General features: G+C 44.3%; 1 protein-coding gene across 2 annotated transcripts in view; it reads left to right on the top strand.

Annotated features, from left to right (window-relative positions):
- The window catches only part of LOC124757160, a 430,922-nt gene that overhangs the window by 182,489 nt on the left and 222,829 nt on the right, over positions 1-25,604 (top strand). For both annotated transcript variants that reach the window (XM_047249064.1, XM_047249063.1), the window contains exon 2: positions 182-261. The gene's annotated coding sequence lies outside the window, so the exon portion shown is untranslated. The remainder of the gene's footprint in view (positions 1-181; positions 262-25,604) is intronic.

Genomic DNA, 25,604 nt, shown 5'->3' on the forward strand with positions numbered 1-25,604 from the left:
GTAGAGCACTTGCCCGCGAAAAGCAAAGGTCCCGACTTCGAGTCTCGGTGCGGCACACAGTTTTAATCTACCAGGAAGTTTCATATCAGCGCACACTCCGCTGCAGAGTGAAAATCTCATTCTGCAAAGTGTATTATTTCAGAATAGATAACAAAACGACATTCTCCGTTGTGTTTTTCAGGTTTCCGACTCAGTACGACCGACCTGGAAGTGACGAAAGGAAGTGGGTAGCAGCCGCGGCAGGGACCCGCTGAACACGAGGTAAGTTCCGTTACGGAGAGCTGAAAGCGCGCCGGCCACCGGAAATTGCGGGGCGCGCCATTCTGTGGGACGGGCCGTGGGCAGTCGGCTGTGGGCGTGGCGCTGCGCTGCGCCGCATGGCGCGCTGTTCGGAACAGCCGGCCGGCCGGCGGCCACCCACTCGCCTGGGATTAACGGCGCCCGCGCATTAAGCCGCGATAACCTGTGGCCCATCACGGAAACTTACCGCGACCGCTGTTCCTGGATGGGCGGCCGTCACGCACCGGGACGACGTTCAGTCGGGGGGGACTGCGCCGTACAACTTGTACTGACTGCAGAGTGTGCCTGGAAAGGAAAGGCACACGTATAACGTGTCTGGAAGGGACATCTATTTGTCACAGTTGGCGACACTGCAGTTTCCTCTGTTATCTGCGGGACAAGGCACAATTTATCAGACCTCAACTGCAGAACAGGAGAGTGAGTACAGAATGGTCGCGTCGACTGCAAATTCTGCCGAGTGTAAAGTTGGTACCGCGGTTCATTTTCTGTGCTTGAAACAGAAAATTAATCACCACTCTGATTCCACGAAGCAAGTCCAAAAAGTAAATTGTATTTAGGAAAAAAAAGAAGCATTTTCACAAGTTGCTACATAGTCGTGGATTAAAACAGTGATCCAGGAAATGCAGAATGAGTCCTTTTTTGTTTTGTTTTACGCCAACGACCACGAAATGTTTGGTCTTTAGACTAACGGTTTCGGTCAGTAATGACGACCTTCAAATCTGCTGTGAAACAAGGGAAATGAAATAGTACTAGTGACTAGATTACGTCTTAGGACAATAAAATGTGCCACAACGAAAAATGATTACTTTCACAGATATGAAAACTTGCACCTGAAATATGAAGAGCCATACCTGTTTCATAAAATCTCACAATATAATAAAGCCACAGTGTCATCGTCACAAAATAAACACAAAATCAGAGCAGCATCGACATACATATTTACATTACTTGACATTACAACTGCTACACCACGAAGATGGCGTGCTACAGATGCGAAATTTAACCGACAGGAAGAAGATGCTGTGATATGCAAATGATTAACATTTCAGAGCATTCACACAAGGTTGGCACCGGTGGCAACAAAAAATTGTTCAAATGGGTCTAAGCACTATGGGACTTAACATCGGAGTTCATCAGTCCCCTAGACGTAGAAACTACTTAAACCTAACTAACCTAAGGACATCACACACATCCATGCCCGAGGCAGGGTTCGAACCTGCGACCGTAGCAGCAGCACGGTTCCGGACTGAAGCGCCCAGAACCGCTGGGGCCACAACGGCCGGCCCGGTGGCAACACTGACAACGTGCTGACATGAGGAAACTTTCCAACCGATTTCTCATACACAAACAGCAGTTGACCGGGGTTGCCTGGTGAAACGTTGTTGCGATGCCTCGTGTAAAGAGAAGAAATGCGTACCATCACGTTTCCGACTTTGATAAAAGTCAGATTGTAGCCTATCGCGATTGCGGTTTATCGTATCGCGACATTACTGCTCGCGTTGTTCGAGATCGAATGACTGTTAGCAGAAGATGGAATCGGTGGGTTCAGGAGGGTAATACGGAACGCCGTGCTGGATCCCAACGGCCTCGTATCACTAGCAGTCGAGATGACAGGCATCTTATCCGTATGGCTGTAACAGATCGTGCAGCCACGTCTCGATCCCTGAATCAACAGATGGGGACGTTTGCAAGACAACAGCAATCTGCACGAACAGTTCGACGACGTTTGCAGCAGCATGGATTATCAGCTCGGAGGCCATGGCTGCGGTTACCCTTGACGCTGCATCACAGGCAGAAGGGCCTGCGATGGTGTACTCAACGACGATTCTGGGTGCACGAATCGCAAAACGTCATTTTTGCGGATGAATCCAGGTTCTGTTTACAGCATCATGATGGTCGCATCCGTGTTTGGCGACATCGCGGTGAACGCACACTGGAAGCGCTTATTCATCATCGCCGTACTGGCGTATCACCCGGCGTGATGGTATGGGGTGCAATTGGTTACACGTCTCGGTCACGTCTTGTTCTCATTGACGGCTCTTTGAACAGTGGACGTTACATTTCAGATGTGTTACGACCCGAGGCTCTACCCTTCATTCGATCGCTGCGAAACCCTACATTTCAGCAGGATAATGCACGACCGCATGTTGCAGGTCCTGTACGGGCCATTCTGGATACAGAAAATGTTCGACTGCTGCCCTGGCCAGCACATTCTCCAGATCTCTCACCAATTGAAAACGTCTGGTCAATGGTGGCCGAGCAACTGGCTCGTCACAATACGCCAGTCATACTCTTGATGATCTGTGGTATCGTGTTGAAGCTGCATGGGCAGCTGTACCTGTACACGCCATCCAAGCTCTGTTTGACTCAATGCCCAGGCGTATCAAGGCCGTTGTTACGACCACAGGTGGTTGTTCTGGGTACTGATTTCTCAGGTTCTATGCACCCAAATTGCGTGAAAATGTAATCACATGTCAGTTGTAGTATAATATATTTGTCCGATGAATACCCCTTTATCATCTACATTTCTTCTTGGTGTAGCAATTTTAATGGCCAGTAGTGTAGAATACGATGTAAGCTAGGCCGCAGTCATACTGTCCCTATCACTACTGTTCATAATTAACTGCAGTATAGTAGGCACAGCACTTATGAACATTAGCGATAGAGATACTGTTCATAAAAAACTGCAGTACAATATGCACAGCAGTTATGAACAGTAGCGATAGAGACAGTATGACTCTGCCAGAACTGTTACCGTTTTGTAAATATGTGCGACGATGCTATAGATTTTGTGTTTATTTTGTGACGATGCCTCTATGGCTTTCTTATATTAGGACATGTTATAAAACAGGTATATCTCGTCATATATTTAGCGCATGTTTCCATATTCATTAAAGTAATAATTTTTCGTTATGGTATATTTATTAACCTAAGACGTATCTGTTGATTTATTCTATTTCATTTCCCGTGTTTCCCTGCAGATTTGAAGATGGTCGTTGCTGACCGAAACCGGTAGTCTAAGGACCAAAAGTTTTGTTATCATTAGCGGAAATATAAAAATTTCATAAAAACATTTATTTCAAACCAAAATTTATTTTTACAACAAAGAGCATTTCTAAATTATTTTTATACATAGTTACCACGATTATTTATTCATTTGCCACAAGCCGGCCGCTGTGGCCGAGCGGTTATAGGCGCTTCAGTGTGGAACCGCGCGACCGCTACGGTCGCAGGTTCGAATCCTGCCTCGGGCATGGATGTGTGTGATGTCCTTAGGTTAGTTAGGTTTAAGTAGTTCTAAGTTCTAGGGGACTGATGACCCCAGATGTTAAGTTCCAAAGTGCTCAGAGCCATTGGAACCATTTTTTGAACATTTGCCACAGTGGGTATCCAACGTTTCTCTGTCTTCTTCATAGAAAGTTGCCGCCATTGAGAACAGCCACTGCAGAACATTAGTTTCTGCGTCGTTTTCTGCTTATTGTATCCTTTCCCATAGGTGAGACCGTCAATGTGGTACGACACTGTGAAACATTGAGACAACTCCTGCGCGCAATTGGAAACAAAAGGCGTGGAATGCTCAGTCAAGGCATCGTGTTGCTTCATGACAAAGCACGTCTCCATTCTGCTGGTGTCATTCAAAACCTTATTCATGAGTTCGGTTGGAAGCCAGTTCGATCAACAGCCGTCCAGCCCCGTTCTCCCATCTCCGGACTACCACTTGTTTTTGAAATGGAAGCGTAATTTTGGAGGAAAGCGCTTTGACAAGAAATACGACGCAAAAAAACGGTTTCTAGCAGTGTCTGACGTAACTGGCGGCATCTTTCTATGAACGTGGCATTCAAAAGTTAGCTTTCCGCTGTGACATATGCTTGAACTATAACGGCAACTATCTAGAAAACTAGTTTAAGAAATGTTCTTGCTTGTAAAAATAAATGTTGGCGTGAAAAAATGTTTTTATGAGTATTTTTCAAAAACGGTACTTACTTTCCAAACGTGCCTCGTATTTACACTGACTAGGTAGTGAAAGAAGGCATCGTGAGCAAGTCATAAGAACCTAAGATGATAACGTGAAAAGTTCTCTAACTGGTACAGAGATAGCTGTAAAAACAGTGAAATATCGCTTTGTTGTTTTGTAGAATAACATGCGCGAAGGGTCGATTTGATCTGCCTAATAGTTACGTTCGCACAGTTTTTTTAAAGTAGCTGTGTGGTCTGTACAGCGTACAGACAACAGCATACAGCTCTTTGTTCCATTATGTTGTCCGGCTGCATTCTTGTGACTGTATGTGTCAAAATGTCTTGGATTCGTCGCCAATTTCGTCAGTTAATCCATCAACACTGCCGTCAATGTTATTAAACAAAGGGCGATAATTCTGTCATTAAAAATCAGACCGTAGCCAGAGATGTACAGTCATTTCGCTAGTAGTCATTTACATTGCTAGCGCCTATGTCTGAGCATCCTGGAATATTTTCAACTGCTTCGGTACCAAATTCAGCAGCAAAGTTTGTCGACAATTCTCCATTATTCGTTCCCTGTAGCTCGTGTACAAAACCACCTTTCTCCTTGACGTCATTTTACTCTCACAACGAAGATGGACTATACAGCAGTGGTTAACTGACACTTTCCCAAGGACTGTGTATGGCGGTTGCCTAGGTTTAAATTTAATGATTTTAGTAGTAAATTGTTGCCGCTCTTACGTCTAGCGTATCAAATATTATACAGTTGCTGTACTATACAAGAAACCTGGATAAGAACGAGTAGGACTTGAGCATCGAGGGTTCCATACAAACCTAATTATTGCGAATAATTTTAAACCAAGGGCAACAACACAGAACTTTCAAGCAGTAAAATCCACATATTGAAATGGATAAAACTGACGTACATATAGCTGAACGAAAGCTCGTTAACCCACTATGGCTGTATTTATTGAAATCTTTGTAGACTCGCACTACAAGTTATGCACCATTTTTAATTGCATTTTCTGGTTCACCTCTGTATAAAAATTACCAATAATATAATAGCAGTGAACCGCTGGTCGTTGAGCTCAATTCCCGCAGTACGGAACTGAACCGCTGGTCAGTCTGCTCAATTCCCACGGTACAGAACTGAACTGTTGCTCAGTCAGCTCAATTCTCACTGCACAGAACTGAACCGCTGGTCAGTCTGCTCTATTCTTGCGGCACAGAACTAAACCACTGGTCAGTCTGCTCAATTCTCACAGTACAGAACTGAACCGCTGGTCAAGCGGCTCAGTTCTCACGGCACAGAACTGAAACACTGGTCAGTCTGCTCAATTCTCGTAGCTGATACATGACACCGTGGCCACATGATTGGCCGCCAGTTTAACATGGTCTGCACATTGATATTATGAGACATGTGTTGCAACCATTTTCATCAATTAAAGGAGGTGTAATCAACTCCCGCCACAGCGCCGGCAGTTAGTAAGTTCAGTTCTGTATGTCTATGCTGGTCACAACGTCATTATTATTCCAAGTCTCGGATAGCACGTTATCTGTTATAGTTACCATCTTACATTAAAAATTTTGTTATAGGGCCATTCACGTGATCTGGATGAAACATTTACAGGCTACAACAGTAATGCTCTTGTTTACAAACGGTTTCGGCACATTCGATATTCAACAGTTGGTTTTCATATTAGTTTAACTAATTTTTGGACATATAAGCCCTATGTTTCTACCTCAGCGTAAGTCAGTTTTATCACTTTTGTAGAGATTCCTGTCACATGCAAAAGGTGGTCAAGCATGTTTTAATTTTCGCAATTGCGGAGGATATTGCAGCTCACTGTTACACCTTATGAACCATAAACTATAATAGCTACATGTAACAGCAATGTAAGTTAAGTCCACAGTGCGCCAATATATGTTCAAAATCAATATGCAGAAGCAGCCCCTTACAGAGGCTCATAATGAAACTACTTTATCTTTAATGTTAAGCATATTGGTTGTCTGGTTAATCCGCATCCAGTTTTTTATATGAGTCAAACCACAAAAAATTTATTCTGACTATGTATTAACGAATTTGCAGTTATAATATTATTGGTAATTTTTGTACAGACATTGCAGCTATAGTGAATTAACGAGCTTTCATTCAGCTACAAGTTCATCATTTTACCCATTTTAACATATAGATTTTCTTTATTGAAAGTTCTGTAAACTATGTATAAACTTAATTGTACGTGTAGATAGTTCATACATCCCGGTAATCGACAATATCGACAATTTTTATCGGTTATCAATATGGATATTGGCAAGATATCGGTTCCGGGAATTCTAAGACGTTCGAGAAAGACCGAAAAAATACTTTTTCTTGTAGTATAATTACAAATTAACAATTTTCTGATCTTTTGCTTTGCTCGTCCTGTGAAACCCTGCTTCTTGCCTAATTTCATGATTTTAAGCCAACAGGAAGTACCCTATAGTCCTTTATGGGTGAGTTTGTGAGTATCATAATATATAACATAAATGACCGTATCTTTTGGTTGCATTGACTCAGAAGCTTAAACTTTAAACATCTCCAAGGGACAATTTATCCTAGTGTGTGATATAAATTTCAACTTTCTTCCACTCGCTCCTGAGAAAAAGGAGTATTTAACAGACAAACGGGCAGACAGACAGTTTGTTAACAAATGACAAAATAAATTAACAATTTCCGGATATTTTGCTTTTCTTGTAAAGTGTAATCTTGTTTCTTGCCAAATTTCATGATTCTAAGCCAATGAAAAGTTCGGTGTAGGGTTTGATGAGTGAGTTTACGAGTATCAAAATATGTGACATAAATGACGTATCTCTAGATTGCGTTGACTTTGAAGCTTCAGTTTTTTGCTTTGCCCAGGCACCGTTGATGTTGGTGTGTGACATAAATTTCAGCTTGATTCGTCTACCCATTATGGAGAAGACAGGTTTTTAACATTCGGATAGACAAATAGATAAACACCAAAGTGGTCGTGTAAGAGTTCCGTTTTTACCATTTGATGTATGGAACCCTAAAAGAGGTCCGAATGAACCGGGGATCCGAATTAATTCCAGTTTTTTCAATCAGGCTGCTGAGTTTCTGTCCCATATGTCTGATTTCCGTTTTCTGACTGCAGCCCGTTTAAGCCGGAAGTCTGGACATAAAATGAAAAGATTTCCGCGGAAAATGTGTGGACTGGTCTTGCAGTTCTCAGGAAGTGACACGGCATTACTTATCTGACGCGAATGTGTGTTCTGCTTTTGTGCAGTCGGGAACGCACGTTCCAGAAAAAAACACGTGTGTATGAGAAGAGAGCCGCCAGCTGAACAAACGGCAGCGAACCTGGCCCAACCAGGCAGGAGCTTTCCGGTGCGTGCGGCAGCTGCCTCAAGTTAGTAACTGTTACGCCCACCATTCAGCACCTTCCTGGAGACCATATACTTGACTCGTACAGCGTTCTCCCACTCTCCCCCTCCTACGAGCTTCCAGCGCCCTCTCAAAAGGAAGCCGCTCGCAGTATGCCCGGTTGAGCTCCATTCGGCGAGTTGCGGAAGAAAGGAGCAGATGTCCTCGCCGCCTTCTTTTGTGGTAAGTGTTTTGCCTCCTCAGCGCCGTGGCTTCCCGCATCTGGCGTCCAGCGTAAACACAACGAGAAGGGCGGGAAGCAGCGAGGAAGAGGAGCAGACACGTGAGGAAACTGCTAAACCGCACCGGAGTCGTGTGCGGAGGCCGCTTTGGCAGCGCGCTAAACGACTTCCCAGGGAGACCGGTGAAACGCTTTATTGCTTAACTACCACAAATTTTCGGCAATTCCGAGCTCGGGAAGTTGTCACGCCAAGTCACCACTGTTAACGGCCTTGGGGAACGGATCCTCTTCCCGTGACCCAGAAACAATTGACCTATTTTACCTTGACGAACTGCGCATGAGCAGCGCTAAGTTTCACTTGCCGAGTAGCAAAACACAATATAAAGAACATATTCGAGTGAAGAATAGTAGCCGGCCGCTGTGGCCGAGCGGTTATAGGCGCTTCAGTCCGGAACCACGGGGCTACTACGGTCACAGGTTCGAATCCTGCCTCGGGCATGGATGTGTGTGATGTCCTTAGGTTAGTTACGTTTAAGTAGTTCTAAGTCTAGTGGAAAGATGACCTCAGATGTTAAGTCCCATAGTACTTAGAGTCATTTTTGAAGAATAGTATTGGGTTAAATGCACTTAGTACTCGAACGACATTTATTTGTGGTTTTCCCTCAAACTTCCCAGAATGATTTACACATCCTTCGATTAGGTTAAACTAATTTTGACCATATAAACCTAGGTAGAATTTTCGCTGCGATCAGTTATATGCCGACAGCATGGAATTTGCATGATTTAACGTTTACGTGACAGTGGACTAGATTCGCAATCCGAATTCTTTGAATAGCAAGTACAAATCCTATAGTCTTCGCTTTGATATGCCGACTCAGTCGTTTAACAACAACAGGACAAATTCCTGCAAAATGGGATCTGCCCAGTAGTCCCTAATGTTATTCACTTCATTCTTGTTGTAGAATATAATATTGTATACAACTTGAGTGTTCTCTACCCTGCTGCAACTAAAATATCGACAATATTTTTGCGCCTGGACAGATCTTGAAGAGCTTTGTAACAATGTAACAGCTGAAAAGAAGAGAGAAATATATTACTCAGTTTCTGTTGGTAACTGTTAAGGACCTCTTCATCACATTTGTCTTTCGACTACACACTAAATGAAATCAAATATACTCTAGAATCTGGAGCAAACATCAACGTGGTTCACGATTCTCGTTGAAGAGGACAAATAATGATGCCTGTGTCAAATTTCGGAATAGATATAAAAGTGCACGGGTAACAAATGTTTGTTCAAATGGTTCAAACGGTTTAAATGGCTCTAAGCACTATGGGACGTAACATCTGAGGTCATCAGTCCCCTAGACTTAGAACTACTTAAACCTAACCAACCTAAGGACATCACAGATATCCATGCCCGAGGCATGATTCGACCCTGCGACCGTAGCAGCAGCGCGGTTCCGGGCTGAAGCGCCTAGAACCACTCGGCCACAGCGGCTGGCTAGCAAATGTTTGTGCTTAAGTCCTTTCACATTTATTTAATTGCAGTTTGAATTTTTGTACTTTAATAATTGACAGGCATAATACTGAAGTAATTAAGCATTACATATTGAAATTAGAGTTGTCTGCGAAACACATACATATTCTACACACACACACACACACACACACACACACACACACACACCTCATTTCGCTATTTCATCATGCGTATTAGGTGACACAAAGCAAAAAGTTTAATAACTTTTGTTGATCGAATTTTGGTGCACTTTTACAGTTGTAAGTCTGTTTGCATCATTTAAATGTATATTACGTAATAAAACATTTTTTCCTGATTAAAACAATGTTTGTATTTAAAGCTGGCAAGAACCAGTGCTGATTTTCTGATTTTTGCATTCGACAGCCCTTCTGCCAATAAGTGAAGAAACTGTGAAGGATTATCGGATCGACTCGCCAGCCTACTTAGCACAGAGTATAGTTTAAACCGAAAGGGTTTAAAGAAAGCTATAATAGGAATGAGAAAGAGAGTGGTAACTTTATAAACATTACAACTGATATACCGTCAAAAGAAGAAATGAAAAGTCATCCTGTCTTAGAAGCAAAAATAAAGCACACGGCTGAACCATGGAAGATGTCAAAATATAGTCTTCGACTTAAGATCTCCACTGGTCTCAACTGCCGGCCGTGGTGGCCAAGCGGTTAAAGGCGCTACAGTCTGGAACCGCGCGACCGCTACGGTCGCAGGTTCGAATCCTGCCTCGGGCATGGATGTGTGTGATGTCCTTAGGTTAGTTAGGTTTAAGTAGTTCTGTTCTAGGGGACTGATGACCTTAGAAGTTAAGTCCCATAGTGCTCAGAGCAATTTTTTTGGTCTCAACTGTTCACATAAGATGGAGGATAAAGTTTGTGAAACTTTACTTATGGAGCGCACGCCATTATACATGATATGTCAACCGCTGAGAAACGCAAAGAAGAAGAATATGAATGTAATATGTACAGAGGTATGTGACCTGATTAAGTGCGAAATGAAGAGCTGCTACAATGAATCTACCAGGAAAGAATGACCAGGTCAGTGGGACACGTACTAAAACATCCAGTTAGCACACTGATAGGGGAGGAGACAAAAATCATAAAATGTAAAATTCAGTACTAAGGATGCTGCGTGTCGTAACTATGTAGATATCTACATAAATAGTCCGTAAGCCACGCAGCCGTAGAGGAAGACAGAGATTGGAATGCGTGCAGCAAATAATTGAGGACGTAGGTTGCAAGTGCTGCTCTGAGACGAAGGGGTTTCTTCTCTTATCTCGTTCTCGAGATCAATACGCGAATTACACCTTGGTGGCAGTATGCTGGTCGCTCAGCCATCTTCAAATTCAGATTGAGCCATGCTGTCTCTATAGCCGTACATAATTGCAAAAGTATAGTCGGCGCATGATTTTGTGTACGAATTGACATCTTGGTTATATCACACAGGTGTTCCATGAGATTCACGTCGGGCGGTCTGGGTGGCCAATCATTCGCTCAAATTGTGCAGTGCGTCCTTCAAATAAGTCGCGCGGTGAAGTGGCGCGCTGTTCGCCGGAAAAATTGCATCGTTGTTTAGGAATATGAAGTCCATGAATGGCAGCAAATTGTCTCCAAAAAGCCGAACGTAACCATTCCCAGTTAATGATCCGTCCAGTTCACCCAGAGGGCCCAGTCCATTCCATGTAAACACAGCCCACACTATTACAGAGCCACCATTAGCTTGCACAGTGCCTGTTGACTTCTTGGGTCCATGGCTTTGTGAGGTCTGCGAGACACTAAAACCCTACCATCAGCTCTTACCAACTAAAATCGGGACTCATCTGACAACGCCACCGTTTTCCAATCGCCTAAGGTCCAACCGATATGGTCACACGAGCCGAGGAGAGGCGCTGCAGCTGCGTGCTGTTAGCAAAGGCAACCGCGTTGGTCGTCTGTTGCCGTGGACCATGAACACCATATTTTGCCACACTGCAGAAAAGGATACGCTCGTCATACGTCCCATGTTTATTTCTGCGGTTATTTCATGCAGTGTTACTTGTCTGTTAGTGCTGGCAACTCTAGGCAAAGTCCTCTACTGTCTGTCGTTAACTGAAGGCCGTCGGCCAATGCGTTGTCCGTAGTGAGAAGTAATGCCTGAAATTTGTTATTCTCGGCCCTCTCTTGGGATTGTGGATCTCGGAATATTGAATTCTCTGACGATGTCCGAAGTGGAACGTCCCGTACCCCTTGCTCCATCTACCATTGCACGTTCAAAGTCTATTAATTCCCGTCGTGCGGCCAAAATCGCGTCAGAAACGGTTTCACATGAATCACCTGAGTACAACTGACAGCTTCGTCAAAGCAATGCCCTTTTATTCGTTGTATACGCGATACTACTGCCATCTCATAGTGTATGTACTCCGCAAGCCACGTACTGTGGCATAGTGTACTCTGTACCACTATTAAACATTTCTATTCCTGTTCCACTTGCAAATAGAGTGAGGGAACACCGACTGTGTGTATGCCTCCGTATCTTGGTTCTCCTTGGCGGCAGTAGATTGATTTTGCAACCAGCTTCAAATGCCGTTTCTCTAAATTTTCTCAGTAGTTTTCCCCGAAAAGAACGTCGCCTTCCCTTCAAAGATTCCCATTTGAGTTCCCGAAACATCTCGACAATACTTGTCTATTGTTCGAGCCTACCGGTAACAAATCTAGCAGTTCGCCATTAAACTGCTTCGATGTCTTTCTTTTGTTCGACATGGTGCGGATCCCAAACACTGGAGCTGCACTCAAGAATAGGTCGCACCAGTTTCCTACCCGAGTTATCCAGCAAGGTAATGGGAACCTCCAGTTTAAATGGTTCAAATGGCTCTGAGCACTATGGGACTTAACATCTATGGTCATCAGTCCCCTAGAACTTAGAACTACTTAAACCTAACCAACCTAAGGACATCACACACGTCCATGCCCGAGGCAGGATTCGATCCTGCGACCGTAGCAGTCGCGCGGCTCCAGACTGAGCGTCTAGAACCGCTAGACCACCGCGGCCGGCACCTCCAGTTTAACCCATTCGGTTACGAATTATTTTTTTCCTGAAAAAATTTATGGCTTTGCTATCCAGTTCTTCGAATTAAATGATGATTTTTCAGATGTATAAAATATTCCTAGGTCCCCCCCCCCCCCCCATCCCGGGCGGACATTGTGTTCAAGTGGGTGTAGTATAAGTCAAAATGTCAAAGTATTTTATATGATTTTATTTCACCGAAGTACATAAATTACACAAATGAAGCATTTGCATAACCATTTGGTCCGCACACTACTAACAATAACGGCTGAGAAAAAAAAAGAAAATAAAAAACGGAATGGACCAACGGGAGAATAGCATACCGCCGGATGAACACCCCTGATCTTTAGCTTTTCACGAATAAGTTTGCGAGTCTCAAAACTGTGACATATATAGCCGTATCTTTTGATGGCATTGGCTTAGAAGCTTAAATTTTTCACACTTCCAAGGGGTCGCAGACCTTAATGGGTGACATAAATTTCAAGCTGATATCTGTATCCGTTCCTGAGAAAAAGGGGCCCCAACAGTCGGGCAGACAGACGGACAACAATATGATCCTATCACGATTCTGCTTTTACCGACTGAGGTACAGAACCCTAAAAGGCACAAAATTGAGGAGGTACGAACGACAGCTATTAACCCCCGTAAAGAAGTAACGAGTTTTGTGAGTTGCTCTTGTTTCGAAATGGATTATTAGTCTTAACGATACAGATGACTTTTCTGTTTGCGTAATGGAAAGACATATGCATCCTGCCCGACGAGTAGTCACACGTAAGAGTAACGCACATGCTGTGTGTTGTCACAGCAGTAAGCCATGTGCAAGACAACGCGAGCAAGGTTGCACGCGAAGCGGAAGAAGGAACGTTCTTGGAAGAAAAACAGAAGCAGCTATTACGCCAATGTGTGCCAGGTGGTTCACATCGCTGTAGTCGCAGGCGACTGTGGGTAAGAGAAACGCGGGAGAAAACGCTACAGGCTCGTTGTTGAGAAATTATAAACGGAATTACAGGAGACTTCTGGGTAAGTCATGATTAGTACCAGTGCAAGTTCGATGTCGATACGTCTAAAATGAATTATAACCGATGCTTCTGTATAGGGAAGACAAGACATCCATATCTTTGAGATGAAGTTGTATACCAGCTGATTACTGGTAGTTGATAATACCGTTTCTCTGTGCCTTAAAAGTGAAAGATTCTGTCAGGCTTTCCTGTTCCGATGTACATGTTGCCAAGGTTGTTGCAACTACGCTGGGAAGCCCTTAGATATCTTCCACAATGTCCCATGTCTTCCCGTGCGATGTCTGCATATTTGGAGCCATGTAGAAAGGCATTCGTAACCATCTGTTTGATTCAGCAGAAGAGATATACGCCCGGGTGCCATCAAAGTTTCGTAGGCAGCCGTAAACGTTTTTCCATGAAGGCAGTGGCCGTCATGTCTCACAGTGAGATAATTTTATTAACAGCTATGCGATTACTTTTGAAGTAATGAACAGTTTACTCACTTTTTTCCATCTGTCTCGTTTTCATTTGCCTGCTGCTTAATCACTCATCAAAAAAAGTTTTGCATCACTTCGGTTCCGAGATTTCCGGAACCTGTACAGAAAATTGGAATCGGGATCAACATAAACATAATTTCCGCCCTTTTTATTGCTCATGAAACCACACATTGCATATTGTACCACTGTACAGCGAGACCTTCAGAGGGGGTGGTCCAGACTGCTGTACACATCGGTACCTGTAATACCCATTAGCACATCCTTCGTTCGCAGGAGAGCTTCTGTAAAGTTTGGAAGGTAGGAGACGAGGTACTGGCAGAAGTAAAGCTGTGGGGACGGGGCGAGAGTCGTACTTGGATAGCTCAGTTTGTAGAGCGCTTGCCCGCGAAAGGCAAAGGTCCCGAGTTTACAATCTTAATCTGCCAGGAAGTTTCATGTCCTTATGGAATCCTCTCTAAATTCTCCTAATGCTTTGCGTGGATTTTTTCCTTCACTTTGAAGGTTTGATTGCATTTTCTTCGTTTTGTGAGTCTGAAACTTTAACCATGCTCGGTGTCTTTCAAAAATGGTTCAAATGGCTCTGAGCACTATGGCACTTAACATCTGAGGTCATTAGTCCCCTAGAACTTAGAACTACTTAAACCTAACTAACCTAAGGACATCACACACATCCATGCCCGAGGCAGGATTCGAACCTGCGACCGTAGCGGTCGCGCGGTTCCAGACTGAAGCGCCTAGAACCGCTCGGCCACCAACGGCCGGCTCGGTGTCTTTCTTCATGGTATTTGTCACATGCCTGTTTTCGTCGTGGATTCAAGGGAGCTAGATTCTCGGCATGTTTGTTGAGACCTGGTGCCAGTTTTTCTATATTATCTGTTGCTTTAATGGTTTGCGCTATTTGTTGGTATTTGTCCTTTTTAATTAGCTGGTATATGTCGTATCTCTTTCTTGTTTTATTAGTTTTTTCATTTGTTTCCTTCAATGAAGTGCATTTGATTTTAATTTTATCTAAGTAGTGGTCTGAATTCATGTCTACTCTCATCTCAGTACTCTAGCACTATATACTTCCTTATCAAAATTTTTGTCTCTTCGGATATGACCTAGCTGCCACTTTCTCCAGTCTGGTGTTTCCATGTTCCAAGTTTTTTTGGGTTCCTCATGAAGTATGTTGATTGAGATTTAAGGTTGTGTTCTCTGCAGAGTTGTACATGTCTTTGACTTTTCTTGATTGTAAAGTTATGTGAACTCCATTTTCCAATTACATCTTTACAGTTCGTTTCTTTTCCCAGCTGGGCGTCGAAGCCTCCCAAAAATATTTTTAAATTTCTTTTATTTATTCTGTTAACAGTTTTTCGAGAAGGTCCCAAAATTTACCTACCTCTTCTTTGTTTTTGTTAAATTTTTCTTTTCATTTGTAGGGGCGTGAGTATTTACAATTGTGTAGGTTTTGTTCATTGTTTTAAAAGCCAAAGAAGCAATTATTGGTGATATTGCATGAAAATGAGTTACTGAATCTTTTATTTTTATGTTCACTGTTCCAGATTGGGGACATTGCTTCATAACCCTTTTTCCTGCTGTCCCATTATAAATTCTATATCCTTATGATTTGAGTGGCTTTCCGTTTGTGTTTTTCGTTTCTTGGAGCCCCACTGTTAAATTTTTTAGTTTACTTAATTCATCTGTGCCAGTACCGGTTCCCATCAGATTACTGAAGTTAACCGCTGTCGGGTTGGGCTAGCACTTAGATGGACGACCATCCGCTCTGCCGAGCGCTGTTGGCAAGTGGGGTGCACACAGCCCTTGTGAGGCAAACTAAGGAGCCACTTGATTGAGAAGTAGCGGCTCCGGTCTCGGTAACTGACATATGGCCGGGAGAGCGGTGTGCTGACCACGTGGCCCTCCATATCCCCATCCAGTGACGCCTGTGGGCTGAGAATGACACGGCGGGCGGTCGGTGCCGTTGGGCCGTCATGGCCTATTCGGGAGGAGTTAAGTTTAATTTTAATTCATGTGTGAAATTCTTGAGTTTTCTTAAGTAGAGAGTTTCTGTTGTTCGTTGCTATACAATCTATTTGCTTCTGTTGAATCTTCTTTTTGCCTGTCAGTATGCAACTGAGTCATTGCAAATGCTCGGGTTTGTTGCTGTCTTCTAGATGGATACCCACCAAATCTGATGTAGGTTTTGCCTGCCTTCTTGGCCCTGACGGTGATATTTTTATCCTAAAAGACCTTTCCATATTTGAGTGTCAAGGGTAATTAACCTTAGCTGGGGCTAGTTCCGATTTACAACTACGGTTGTTAACCGAAGAGGGTATGTTTGGTCCGCGAGAGCTGTTGTTTTTCTCTTAAGTGCGCCCGTAAACTGGTTAAGACCCCCCTGTCCACCACCAGGGTGGCGCCACGTAGGAGTATCACCTCTCCTACTACGACAGAGTAATAGGTTTGTGTTAAACCGTTTTATTGGCTCTGGTTTTTTCTGTTATTCAGCCATCTCCAAAATATTGCACATTAGTTTAGTCACACAACGGCATTATCACACAGGCACGAGATAAATTCGAATCGCAAGTTTGTCACTAAAAATGGAAAAAAATGGAAATACTATCGATGACAGTGCTGCAAAAGCAGGTTTACTAAATACAGCCTTCAGAACTTCCTTCACCGAAGAAGACGAAGTAAATGTTCCAGAATTCGAACCAAGAACAGTAACTCAGAAGTAAATATCCTTGGTGTAGCGAAGCAGCTTAAAACAGTTAAGAAAGGCAAAGCTTCTGGTGTAGATTGTATACCAGTCTGGTTCCTTTCAAGGTGTGCTGAGGCAGTAGCTGCAAATTTAACAATCATATACAACCCCTCGCTCGACGAAAGATCCGTACCCAAATACTGGAAAATTGAACAGGTCACACCAAACTTCAAGAAAGGCAGTAGGAGTAATCCAGTAAATTACAGGCCCATATCATGAACGTCGATATGCGGCGGGATTATGGAACATATATTTTGTTCGAACACCATGAATCACCTCGAAGAGAACACTCTATTGACACATACTGAACACGGATTTAGGAAACATCGTTCTTCTGAAACACATCTAGCTCTTTACTCACAGGAAGTATTGAGTGCTATCGACAAGGGATTTCAAATAGTTTCCGTACTGCCAGATGTGTCAGGCAGGTCACGATTCGTGATAACTAACGGAAAGGCATCGAGTAAAACAGAAGTGATTTCTGGAGTTCCCTAAGGTAGTGTTATGGGGCCCCTGCTGTTCCTTATTAATATAAACGATTTAGGAGACAATCTGAGCAGCCGTCTTAGGTTGTTTGCAGATGATGCTGTCGTTTATCGTCTGGTAAAATCATCAGAAGATCAAAACAAATTGCAAAACGATTTAGAAAAGATATATTTATGGTGCCAAAATTGGCAGTTGACAAATAATGAAAAGTGTGAGGTCATCCACATGAATGCTAAAAGGGATCTGTTAAACTTCGGTTACACGGTAAATCAATCAAATCTAAATGCCGTGAATTCAATTAAATACCGAGCCATTACAATTACGAACAACTTAAATTGAAAGGAACGTAAAGAAAATGTTGTGGGGAAGGCGAACCAAGACTGCGTTTTCTTGGCAGAACACTTAGACAATGCAACAGATCTGCTTAAGAGACAGCCTACACTACGCTTGTCCGTCCTCTTTTGGAGTACTGCTGCGCGGTCTAGGACGCTTACCAGACAAGATTAACGGAGTACATCGAAAAGAGTTTAAAAAATGGCAGCGCGTTTGTATTATCGAGAAATAGGGAAGAGAGACTTCACTGAAACAAGGGCGTTTCTGGTTGCGGCGGGATCTTTTCACGAAATTTCAATCATCAACTTTCTCCTCCGAATGAGAAAATATTTTGTTGACGCCTATCAGCATAGGGAGAAACGAACATCATAATAAAATAAGGGAAATCAGAGCTCGCACGGAAAGATATTGAAGTTCGCTTTTTCAGCTCGCTGTTCAAGAGTGGAATAATAGAGAATTAGTGTGGAGTTGGTTCGATAAACCCTCTACCAGGCATTTCGTTATGACATTCACGAATTGAACAGTGACCCGAAAGTAGAATAAATTTTCTTTACTTCATGTCTATGGTCACAAATTTTTATGTCATCAGACTACCGGTTTCGGTCTATAATGACCATCTTCAGATGGTCTTATGAAAACATGAGCCACTATGGCTCCATATATTAGGACATGTTTTTATAAAACATATCTGAAGATGGTCGCTATAGACCGAAACCGGTAGTCTGATGAGATAATAATTTGTGACCATAGAAGTGAAGTAAAGGAAATTTGCTTAAGTGTGAGTTGCAAAAGTAGCCTTGTACATGTAGATGTAGAAGTAAAGGATGGTTCCGTGATGCGGTCCTTTAAAAAACTGAATCTGTGCAGATTTGTTTAGAGAGAAAATATGTGGCAAAGAAGTCTTCAAGACCTTGTCCTACTCGTGACTGCCCATGTTGTTCCCGCCTGCCAGTCTGTTCGTTATCCCGCAAGCCACAATGGCGCTTTACCCAAACAAATGGTTCAAATGGCTCTGAGCACTATGGGACTTAACGGCTGAGGTCATCAGTCCCCTACAAGTTAGAACTACTTAAACCTAACTAACCTAAGGACAACACACACATCCATGCCCGAGGCAGGATTCGAACCTGGGACCGTAACGGTCGCGCGGTTCCAGACTGAAGCGCCTAGAACCGCTCGGCCACACCGGCCGGCGTACCCAAACAAATCCAATTTCCATGTTGTTCTGTTGTGAAGTGCCCTCTTTTGCATTATCTCGAACGCTACAGAATTGCCTGCAATAGGATCACATTCAGAATGTGATAAATCTATCGCCTAGGGAACACAATTGAGAAGCGAGTAAGCGGCAGGAGCTGCTAACGTCGGTATGTTTGCTGACAATCTACTGGCCAGCTACGCAAGAGCGGCTGCAGCACGTGCGCAGCGTACAAGCGCTCCCCTGGTCTGGAATACGAGGGGGAATACACGACTGAGATAGGTGGCATGTTTCCGCAAATCTGCTGCAGCGCACACACAGGACGGGATGTTGAGCAGCCATTGTGTACGCACCCGCCAAGTGTAGGAACGCACAGAAAACAGATGTGTATCCGGAGAGGAGCGCACGGCACGCCGGCGGAATGCAGCTGCCTGCCATAGGCGGCCGCGCCGCCGTTATCGAGGAATCCGCCCGTGCGGGTCTGGTTAAAAATACACGGCGCTCTCTGTTCTATTAAGTAACGGCACAAAACGAAGAGCCCCCAGCGTCTCTCGTGGCACGTGGGAAGCGGGGACACCCGCAGCCTCTACTCCAGTGGTGCTGTAACGTATGTTTTCCTGGGCGCGCCTTGGGGGCTGATCTTCCTGTCCGCTATTGTGGGCGCAAGAGCCAGTTTCCGGTTGGAGAGAAGGCACTTTCTTTTTCGACCAGTACATCATAGATCGGTCTGTTCCTAGTCCTCCTAGGTGGGTTATGAACGGAGCCGGTTAGGCTAAGAGCTACGAAATTTACCGTGACGACAGGTGGTAGTTCCAGAATGAGATCTTCACTCTGCAGCGGTGTGTGCTTTTACATGAAACTTACTGGCAGATGAAAACTGTGTACCGGACCGAGACTGGAAATGGGGACCTTTGCATTTCGCGGGCAAGAGATCTACTGACTGAGCACGTCCTGTGTGACCAAGCACGACTCAAGCCACATCCTCACAGCTCTAGATCCGCCAGTACTTCATCTGCTGTGAGGACGGGTAGTGAGTCGTTCTTGGGTAGCGCAGTCGGTAGAGCACTGCGAAAGGCAAAGGTCTGGAGTCGAGTCTCGCTCCGGCACACAGTTTTAATCTGCCAGGAAGTTTAAAATCAGCGCACACTCCGCTGTACAGAGAAGATTTCATTCTGTAACATCTGCCAGGCTATGGCTAAGCCGCTTCTCCGCAATATCTTTTCTTCCACGAGTGTTAGTCTTGCAAGTTTTGGAGGAGAGTTTCTGTGAAGTTTGGATTCTACGAGAGGGGGTACAGGCGCTGTGAGAACGGGTCCTGATTCGTCGTTAAGTAGCTCAGTTGGTACAGCACTTACTAGCAAAAGGGAAAGGTCCCGAGTTCGAGTCTTGGTCCAGCACACAGTTTTAATCAGCCAGGAGGTTTCATACGTGATAGTTAACTACACTCATGCTCATAAACTAAGGATAATTGCAGAATGTGGTGCCACACAACTTGGCACTACACAAAACTGGCGCTAATAGCATAGGCACATAGGGAACACACACGACCCAGATCTGTAAGTCCACGGTATTGGTGATACGTTGAGAAAACCGTCCCGAAACACATGTGCTACAAAACGCCAGTTTCCTGCGCATGTACCCCGACAACAATACGGGATATGATCTCCATGCACACGTACACAGGCCGCACAACGGGTTGGCATACTCTGGATTAGGTGGTCGAGCAGCTGCTGGGGTATGGCCTCCCATTCTTGCACCAGTGCCTGTCGGAGCTCCTGATGTGTCCTAGGGGTTTGAAGACGTGCAACGATACGTCGACCGAGAGCATCCCAGACGTGCTAGATGGGGTTATGTCTGGAGAACAGGCAGGCCACTCCATTCGTCTGATATCTTCTGTTTCATGATACTCCTTCACGATGGCAGCTCGATGGGGCCGTGCGTTATCATCCATCAGGAGGAAGGTAGGACGCACTGCACCCCTGAAAAAGTGGACATACTAGTGCAAAATGACGTCCCGGTACACTTGACCTGTTACAGTTCCTCTGTCAAAGATATGTAGGCTTGTACGAGCAACAATCACAATCCCACCCCACACCATGAAACCACGACCACCATACAGGTCCCTTTAAAGGACATTAAGGGGTTGGTGTCTGGTTCCTGATTCACGTAAGATGAAAACCCGGTGAGAATCACTATTCAGACTATACCTGGACTCGTCCGTGAACGTAACCTGGGACCACTGTTCCAATGACCATGTACTATGTTCTTGACACCAGGCTTTACGGGCTCCCCTGTGACCAGAGGTCAGTGGAATGCACCTTGCAGGTCTCCGGGCGAATCAACCATGTCTGTTCAGTCGTCTGTAGACTGTGTGTCTGAAGACAATTGTTCTAGTGGCTTCGGTAAGCTCCCGAGAAAGGCTACCCGGCCGTCTGCGGCCACTGATGGTGAGCTATCGGTCTTCTTGAGGTGTTGTACACTGTGAACGTCCTGTGCTGTAGCGCATGAATACGTTTCCTGTCTACTGGAATCGTTACCATAATCTTGAGATCACACTATGTGGCACACGGAGGGCCTGTGCTACGACCTGCTGTGTGTGACCAGCCTCCAGGCGCCGTAGTATTCTACCCCTCATAACGTCATCAATATGTGTTCTTTGAGTCTGGAACCGCGCGACCGCTACGGTCGCAGGTTCGAATCCTGCCTCGGGCATGGATGTGTGTGATGTCCTTAGGTTAGTTAGGTTTAAGTAGTTCTAAGTTCTAGGGGACTGATGACCTTAGAAGTTAAGTCCCATAGTGCTCAGAGCCATTTGAACCTATTTTTTTTTTTTTTTTTTTTTTTTTTTTTTTTTTTTTTTTTTTTGAGTCACTTTCAACACACAGTCACCATTAGCACGTCTGAAAACGTCTGCACACTTACTCGCTGCACCGTACTCTGACATGCACCAACACACCTCTGAATGTGTGGACTGCTGCCATCGCCACCGTGCGACGACCGCAGGTCAAATGCACAGCATGGCCGTACCCCGAGGTGATTTAAACCCGCAAACCGCCCACCAGAGCGGTTTTTCGCCATGTATCAGCATTATCCCTAATTTATGAGCATGGGTGTACGTTGCTAAAGGTCAGTTCGCTGTCAGGTGTTGTGGACCGACAGATGGATACACAAGATTGGAGAACAGATTTGCTGGTGATTGTCATTGAAAGACGTAACAGATGCCCAATTTCATTCCATCTAAACGTCTCACACACTAGAAAATCTTTGCTACCTGCTTAAGCAGTACGCATTTGGTGTGCTCCATGCAGCCCCAACGTAGTTTACGATATACTCGTGTCCCGCTGTCTACGCAAATCAGCGTGTATGGACAATACACTGCCGGAAGAAAAATTAGTACACACTTTCAGAGATTTACAATTCACTCAATATCTGTTATTGCAACAGTGCATATGGAGTACATGAAACCGTTATATTTACATATCAATAGTACAAGCGCTTCGGAGAGACCAGTGTAACCTCCCCGCAGAGTTGTTTTTTTTTTTTTTTTTTTTTTTTTTTTTTTTTTTTTTTTTTTTTTTTTTTTTTTTTTTTTTTTTTTGTAGGACAATAATTAAATGTAAATGGGCATCGTGCTAAACGTAACCTCCCAGCAGAAATAAAAGAAAAGTCTATGATAATGAAAACGAGCCAAATGTTTGGTCCCCACAAAAATTATAGAATAATAATGACCCAAATGTAAACTCGACACAAAAATTGAGAAATGAACATTAATCATTAAACCCACAATAATAGGGCAGCATCGCTGACCTTAGGCCCTGTGCAATAATTAATCTGATAAATTGATTCTGGGAGGAAAAGCATAGGAAATATTGTTCCAATTGGAATGATTCTTTTCTTTAAAACGATTGCTTTGAAAACAAAATTATTATTGGGGCATTTCTTGAACAAATTAATTACAATTAACATACATTACATTATCAGATGTGCGCAATGCTGCTTCATTACCTTATTTAACAATATACCTCGTCCCGAACCTTGACCAGAGATGTAAAGGGAGCACGCTGCCGACCCATGCCGACGCCCGCTCAGTACTACCGTCCACTCGCTACTATAGTCGGCTGACTACTGCAGTCGGCTGACTACTTCCTCTCGCGACTGCCCACTCCACACAACATCCTACTCGCAACTGAGCTCTCGCGCAGTCAAGCGCAGACTAGACACGATAAATAACTCTCTGGTCAGAGATTCTGTCATGCCTCGCCATCGCTGGTACTGAATACATACGCGTTTCAACAGGTATCGCCCCATGCTGAAAGAACCATTAAAAATAAAGCATGTGGTGTAACCTTCATGGACGGTAATGCAAGCGCTGCCTGTGACGTGCAATCGATGGTACAGATGGTGAATACTGTCCTGGGATAGATTATGCCACCACCGTTCAATCTGTTTACATAGTTTTGTAAGAGTTGTTAGTTGACGAGTCGCACGAATCACTTCTTGTCCCATCTTATCCCACACGTGCTCGGTTGGAGACAAGTCTGGAGACGTGCTGGGCAGGAAGGTTGCTGCACATCTTGCAGAGCACGTTGAGTTTCACTGGCAATGTGTGGGGGTGCATTACCCTGCTGGAACAACAAATTACCTCCCTGTTGCACAAAAGACAAGAGAAGGGTCTGACAGCATTCTGCACGTACCGAGCGCTGGTTAGCGTCCTCTCCAGAGACAATGGTGAACGAGCGTTGTAGCTTACCGGACCCCAGACCATTAGGCCTGGGCGGGGCCAGTTCGTCTCGGATGAATACGAGACAGAGCTCACCAGGCCTGTCATGCGCGAAAATGACTATCACTGGCAGAATCTACTTTCATCATGGCGCGATATTCCATCTTCCAAGCAATCCTCTGACGGCATCAGTCGAGCCGGCCAATGCATCTCGACGCAGTTGCGTGAGTGAAAGTCGGGCTAGAGGTGTGCGTGTCCGAAGTCCCACTGCTAATAAACTGTTCGCAACAGTTCGTGTTGACATGTCTGAGCTCACAAGCCCTCTTATCCGTGCTGTGGTAGCCGTAAGACCTGCCACTGCTGCCCTTTAACAGTATGACGATTCTGGAGGGCGTCTGTGCTGTGTGGACGTCCAGAACCTCATCCACAGGTGGGAGAATGTTCACGCGACCACTGATATCACATCGTTGCACAGCTGACACGTCGCGTCCAGCTTCCGTAGCAACTCTCCGAAAGGGCCATCCCGCTACTCGGAAGGCGACAACTCGCTCAGTTGGCTGTGGGAAACACGAGTGCGTCTCCGTGCCATGGTTGCCTGCTTGCTTCACATTTGCACCACTCTGAGCCTTCTCGTTGTGAGCATTCCCTATTAAACGGCAGACATAGATGCCGCTCTGATAGCTATGCCAGTACGCTATCTGTTGGCGCACGACGTTGAACATTATCAGTACACCTACTATACCCCTGGTGGTATATGTCGTCACTGGATCAAAATCGACAATGTCTTTCCAGGTGTACTAACTTTTTTTTTCCTGGCAGCGTAAATACAAATTTATTTGATACAGCTTTAAGACCAGTACATCTACATCTACACCCGTATGGTGCATGGCAGAGGGAATCATGTACCACTACTCTCCTTTTTTCTGGCAATCCAACAGACGCCGTCTGACCACTGGTGTGGATGTTACTGGGAGATACGGAATCCAGTTGATTTTTGCTTCGCTACACTGGACTTTGTTGGTTGCACGTGCTGGCGTAACATGCTTAATGAGTTGTATTGTGTCTGTTTGAAGACTTTTTTATCTTTGTCATTGTGATTTGTACGTTGATGGAGAATACGCTTGGGGCTTGAAAATGATGCATTTTCGCATCGAAACTAGAAGTATATTTGGAATAAACGACGTTGGATTACAGTACAGCTGTTGGTGTCAATTCAAGTGGCACTTGTCTTTATGAGCTGTATCCGTGATGTACTCCAGTGGCCAAATGATCCCCGAATCTGTCCCACATGAGAGACGTCAACTCTATTTCAGTGGCGCTATCGAGGATATCGAGAACCAGTTGCAACAGTTGTGGGCCAATTAGCGTCAGAAGACGATACAAAGACTTCATGACACACTTCCCGGCCGAATCTGTGCATGCATCCAAAGAGGTTGCAACGTCTTGCTGATAAACGTGCTCATTCTACCAAGTTATTCGTAAATATGGCTCAGTACTGTCATATCTGTAATGACATCAAGTACCCTCTCAATCCGTGAAGTTTCACTTCGTCGTCTCCTCACTTCTATGTGCTTCATTTGTTTTGTGAGGCTGTGTATGTTGGGATGGATTGATTGATTGATTGGTACATATCTGACTGCCGATGACACTAGCTTGATAGTAATGGATGTTGTGTGTAACATCGGATCCGTTTCAAATTGTTCAGTTCATCACATACGTTCATGGCTTGTAGAAAATAAACTAACACTAAATAACAGTGAGGCTCTATTTTTACAATTTCTAAAAACAATTCAACAAAACCCGACGTTTTAATTTCACAGAATGGGCACAGAAACTAGTGGAGCTACTGCAGCTACATCTTTATCTTGAGGACATGACCAGAAAGTTGACGAACACAGTACTGTGACCACCGCATACCGTAGCAATGCTGACGGTGGGCCATCCACAACATGTTCAACGGACCTCGTCTGGACTCAAGACCTGCTTTGTGACGAAAGCTCCGAGATTGAAACAGTTCAAATTTCTAGTGTTCAAATAGTAAGCTGTCTTGGAAAGCCCACGTTCAGGATCTTTTTCAAAGACTTAAATGCTGCCATTTTTACTGTGCGAATGATATCTGAAGTAAGTGATTGTTAAAAATGAAAATTAGTGTACTTCGCATATTCTCATTCTCTTATGTCGAATGGCATTATATTTTGGGGTA

Source organism: Schistocerca piceifrons, chromosome 1 (genome assembly GCF_021461385.2).
Source record: "Schistocerca piceifrons isolate TAMUIC-IGC-003096 chromosome 1, iqSchPice1.1, whole genome shotgun sequence".
NCBI classification, from domain to species: Eukaryota; Metazoa; Arthropoda; class Insecta; order Orthoptera; family Acrididae; genus Schistocerca; species Schistocerca piceifrons.